Here is a 5,132-nt window from a genome sequence, read left to right as displayed (position 1 = left end):
GTTGATGGCATCAGGCAGTAGCACAGACCCTGGTCTGGTGAAGATGGTCTCAGACAGAAAGAACAGGCCCCGGTGTGGTGATGATGGCCTAACAGGAAGCACTGGCAGTGGTGTAATGTGGATGGCCTACGCCAACAACGAAGACCATGGTGAAATGTGGATGGCATCAGCCAGCAACACAAGACCTTGTGAAATGTGGATGGTTTCGCACAGCACCACATGCACTGGTGTAATATGGATGGCATGAGCCAGCAACACGGGCCCTGGTGAAATGAGGATGGTATCAGCCAGAAGCACAGGCCCTTGTGTGGTGAATATGGCCTCAAAGGGAGCACTGACCCTGGTGTAATGTGGATGGCATGAGCCAGCAACGCAGGCCCTGGTGAAATGAGGATGGTATCAGCCGGAAGCACAATGTCACGAGCTGAAAGCAGGGACTCAAGCGCAGAGCAGGTTGATGTCTCAGAACACGATTTATTTACACACCCGTGCAATAATATATACAGTGACGGGAAATTCAGGGTTCCAGGGGATTAGGGGAAGGCTCTCTCTCTCTCACGCTCGCTCACGTCCTCACACACGTTCGTACCGCGGGGAGGTCACAGGTCCGGGAAGATAAGCTGGAACAGGGAAAGGGAGAAATCACTCACAAATCACGAAGGCATAAAGGTGTAAGACCATGGGAGCTGGAAAGGTAGACTAACGTCAGTAGCGCAATCATCCCGCGATGAGAGGATCTGTGACCCAGCCTCAAATAGAAGACGGATAATCAGCTGATCGCCAACAGCTGTGAGAGCCAAGGGCGGGAGCCAGCTGTGAGCTCCGCCCAGGCAGAGAGATAGGGGGAGAAAGAGAAAAAAAACACAAGTGTAGCCTTGTGAGGCCGGCTGGGCAGGCACGGGGACCATGACAGTACCCCCCCCTCAACGGGAGCCTCCCGGCGACCCACCAGGCTTACCTGGATGCCTGCGATGGAAGTCCCGAAGCATATTCCTGTCCAGAATAGCCGCCCGAGGCACCCAGGAACGTTCCTCTAGCCCGTAGCCCTCCCAATCCACCAGGTACTGAAAACCCCTGCCCCGGCGCCGGGAGTCCATGATGCGGGAGATGTCATAGACCAGCTGACCACCCACAAGCCGGGGGGGCGGCGGGGGCCTGGCAGGAGGACACAGCGGGCTGGAGAGCACCGGCTTGACCTGGGACACATGGAAAACATTGTGAATCCGCATGGTACGAGGCAGCTTGAGGCGAACGGACACAGGGTTGACAATGGAGTCTATGGGAAAGGGGCCAATGAACTGAGGTGACAGCTTCTTAGACTCCGTCCGCAACGGCACAAAACGGATAGACAGCCATACCTGTTGACCGATGGAGTATTCAGGGGCCGGTGTCCGGTGACGGTCAGCGAGGGCTTTGTTGCGCTCCTTAGTGCGGAGTAGAGCGGCTCGAGTAGCACGCCAGGCCCGGCGGCACCTGCGGAGGTGAGCCTGAACAGAGGGGACAGAGTGCGCACCTTCGACAGCTGGGAGCAGGGGTGGTTGGTAGCCCAGGGATGCCTCAAAGGGTGACCTGCCCGTGGCGGCGGAGGCGTGGCTGTTGTGGGCGTACTCGATCCATGGCAGCTGTTCACTCCAGGTCGATTGATTGTGGGAGGCAACACACCGGAGGGCAGCTTCCAACTCCTGGTTAGCCCGTTCGGACTGTCCGTTGCTCTGTGGGTGGAAACTGGAAGAGAGGCTGACCTTGGCCCCCAATGCGGTGCAAAACTCCTTCCATACTCGGGAAGTGAACTGTGGTCCCCTGTCCGAGACGATGTCCTCGGGGATCCCGTGGAGCCTGAACACATGTGAGGCGAGGAGCCGAGCCGTCTCCAGAGCCGTAGGGAGTTTAGGAAGGGCGACAAAGTGTGCGGCCTTAGAGAAACGGTCGATGATAGTTAGTATGGCGGTGTAACCTGCAGAAGGAGGCAGTCCAGTGATGAAGTCCAGCGCGATGTGTGACCATGGTCGAGCCGGCGTAGGGAGAGGTAGAAGATGGCCCGACGGAGGTTGGTTTGACCGCTTGTTCTGGGCGCAGGCGGGGCAGGCGGTCACAAACTCCCTGGCGTCCCTCGCCATGGTGGGCCACCAGAAGTAGCGTCGAAGGAAGGACAGGGTACGGAAGACCCCGGGGTGGCACGAGAAACGGGCAGTGTGAGCCCACTGGAGTACCTGGGAGTGGACCGCCAAGGGGACGAAGAGGCGGCCCGTTGGGCCGGTCCCAGGATCCGGTTCAGTCTCTTGTGCCTCCTGAATGAGGGATTCAATCTCCCAGGAAACGGCTCCAACCACCCAGGCCGCCGGCAGAACTGGTTCGGGTACCGACTCCTCCTCCGTGGTGGAAAACTGCCGGGACAGGGCATCCGGTTTCACGTTGCGAGATCCGGGCCTGTAGGTGATGGTGAAATCAAAGCGAGCGAAGAACAATGCCCACCTGGCTTGCCGAGAACTGAGGCGTCTGGCCGAACGGATGTACTCCAGGTTCTTGTGATCCGTCCAAACAATGAATGGGTGAGCAGCCCCCTCCAGCCAATGTCTCCATTCCTCCAAGGCGAGTTTTATGGCCAAGAGTTCCCGATCCCCGACGTTGTAATTGCTTTCTGCGGGTGAGAGACGGCGAGAGAAGAAAGCACACGGGTGAAGCTTACCGTCCTCCTGTTGTGAGAGAACCGCCCCCACCCCGGAGTCAGAAGCGTCGACCTCCACCACGAACTGCCTTGTGAGGTCCGGCTGCCGGAGGATGGGCGCTGAGGAAAACCTCTCCTTGAGCTGGACGAAGGCTCGCTGAGTGGCAGGGTCCCACAGAAAAGGAACCTTCGGAGAGGTGAGTCTAGTGAGAGGGAGAGAGATCTTACTGAAATCGCGAATGAATCTCCTGTAGAAATTAGCGAATCCCAGAAAACGTTGCAGTTGGCGGCGATTAGGAGGGACTGGCCATTCAACCACCGCACGCACCTTCCCAGGGTCGGTACGTAGATTTCCGTTCTCAACTATATAGCCCAGGAAAGCCACCGCAGGCGCGTGGAACACACACTTCTCCCCTTTCACAAACAGCCGGTTCTCCAAGAGGCGTTGCAGGACCTGTCTCACATGCACCTGATGCTCCGCGAGTGACTTAGAAAAAATGAGAATATCATCCAAGTACACAAAGACACAGCGATTAACAAAGTCACGAAGCACCTCGTTCACCATGGTCTGAAAAACAGCGGGAGCGTTGGTGAGGCCGAAGGGCATAACAAGGTACTCAAAGTGCCCCTGGTGAGTATTGAAGGCCGTCTTCCACTCATCCCCCTCCCGGATGCGAACCAGGTGGTAGGCGTTGCGCAGGTCCAGCTTAGTAAAAACAGTCATGCCCTGGAGCAGCTCAAAAGCAGAGGAAAGCAGCGGCAAAGGATACTTGTTCTTGACAGTGATCAGGTTAAGGCCCCGAAAGTCGATACACGGGCGCAACGAACCGTCCTTCTTGTCCACGAAGAAGAACCCAGCCGCAACCGGGGAGGAGGAGGGACGGATCAAGCCCGTAGCGAGCGACTCAGAGATGTAACGCTCCATAGCGACCCGCTCCGGCTGGGAGAGGCTGTACAGGCGGCTAGACGGCAACGGAGCCCCCGGAAGGAGATCGATAGCGCAGTCATACGGGCGGTGGGGGGGAAGGGACCGCGCCCGATCCTTGCAGAACACGCCACACAAGTCATGATAGACCCGCGGAACCGCTGAAAGATCTGGGGGGTCGGACGGCGAACCAGAGGGCAGAAGCGGAATGGGCGCCGTGGCCGCCCGAAGGCAGGACATGTGACAATTAACACTCCAACCCAGGACGTCACCCTTCTCCCAGTCAATGTGCGGGTTATGGAGCACAAGCCAGGGGTGACCGAGAACCAGCGGAGTGAGTGGAGCCGTGAATGCAAAAAAACAAATCCTCTCCGTGTGATTGCCCGAGAGAGACAACGAAAGGAATTCCGAGACATGAGTGATATCGGGCAGGGCTCCAAAGCGATGTTCAGCTTGGCGGCGAGCGAGGTGTCAATAAAGTTCTGCTCAGCCCCAGAGTCAATGAGTACTGAAAGCGAGTGAAAAACAGATTGTACTTGAAGTTTGGCCGGTAAGAGAAGTCTGGGGAGAGGGTTTTTACTAGACAGATCGCCCACCAGCACCCTCTCAATCACTGGCGAGCGCGCCCTTTTGCCAGCGTCGGGCACGAGGAGACAGAGTGACCCTTACGGCCACAATAGACGCACTCACCGGCGGCCAGACGGCGCTGGCGCTCTGCAGGCGTTAGCCGCGAGTGTCCAAGCTGCATGGGCTCCTCCTCATCACCGGCGTCAGAGTCGCGCGGCCCGCGGCCGGCTGGAGAGGCCCCGTGATAATCCAGTGATTCCTGTCCCGTCCGTGTGTGCGCGCTCCGGTGTGCACGTACTCTGTCATCCAGCCGAACGCACAGGGTCATAAGCGCGTCTAGGGAAGAAGGCAGTTCACGAAGCATCAGTTCTTTCTTTATGTCTTCGTTAACATTAGAAAGCAAAGTACTCTTTAAAGCCTCCTCCCCCCACTCCATCTGTTCAGCTAAGGTGAAGAAGTCAATAGAGAAATCAGCCAAACTCCGCTTGCCTTGTTTGAGCGCGAGCAGGCGCTGGCCGGCTGTGAGCGTGGTGGATTTTCTATCGAAGACGCCTTTGAACTTATCCAAAAAGTCAGAATACGTTATGTCAGGGTTGGCGTGAAGCACAGCTTGAGCCCAAATCAGAGCCCGATCCTGGAGTAGTTGAACTATATATGCAATCTTAGCACCATCGTTAGCAAAAGCTTGCGGTTGCTGACGAAACTGAAGGGCACATTGAGTGAGGAAGCCAGCACATTTATCAATTTCTCCGGAGAAAGCATTCGGTGTGGGTAGAAATCTGTTAGCTTGGGAAAGTGAAGAAGCAGGAGGTGTGGCACTTACTGCTGAGGCCGAGGCTTCCTGGAGAGGAGCGGCGGCAGGTGGAATTGCCGGCAGGAGTGTTCGTTGGGCCACAGCCTGCGTGAGAGCAGCGAGCTCGCCACGGAGATGAACAAACATCTGTTCGTGTCGCTCCAGCATTGCGGCCAGGGTGG

At 57.2% G+C, this 5,132-nt stretch overlaps 1 long non-coding RNA gene across 1 annotated transcript; it reads right to left on the bottom strand.

Annotated features, from left to right (window-relative positions):
* Positions 1-454: 454 nt before the first annotated feature.
* LOC145421979 (uncharacterized) lies at positions 455-861 on the bottom strand. The gene is made up of 2 exons (XR_013903341.1): positions 705-861; positions 455-620 (listed from the first exon to the last, which is right to left on the bottom strand). It is a non-coding gene; the product is annotated as an uncharacterized LOC145421979 (long non-coding RNA).
* Between the last annotated feature and the right edge of the window lie 4,271 nt (positions 862-5,132).

This window comes from Astatotilapia calliptera, chromosome 18, assembly GCF_964374335.1.
Source record: "Astatotilapia calliptera chromosome 18, fAstCal68.1, whole genome shotgun sequence".
Taxonomy (NCBI): domain Eukaryota; kingdom Metazoa; phylum Chordata; class Actinopteri; order Cichliformes; family Cichlidae; genus Astatotilapia; species Astatotilapia calliptera.
This window is presented reverse-complemented; position numbering and strand designations above follow the sequence as displayed.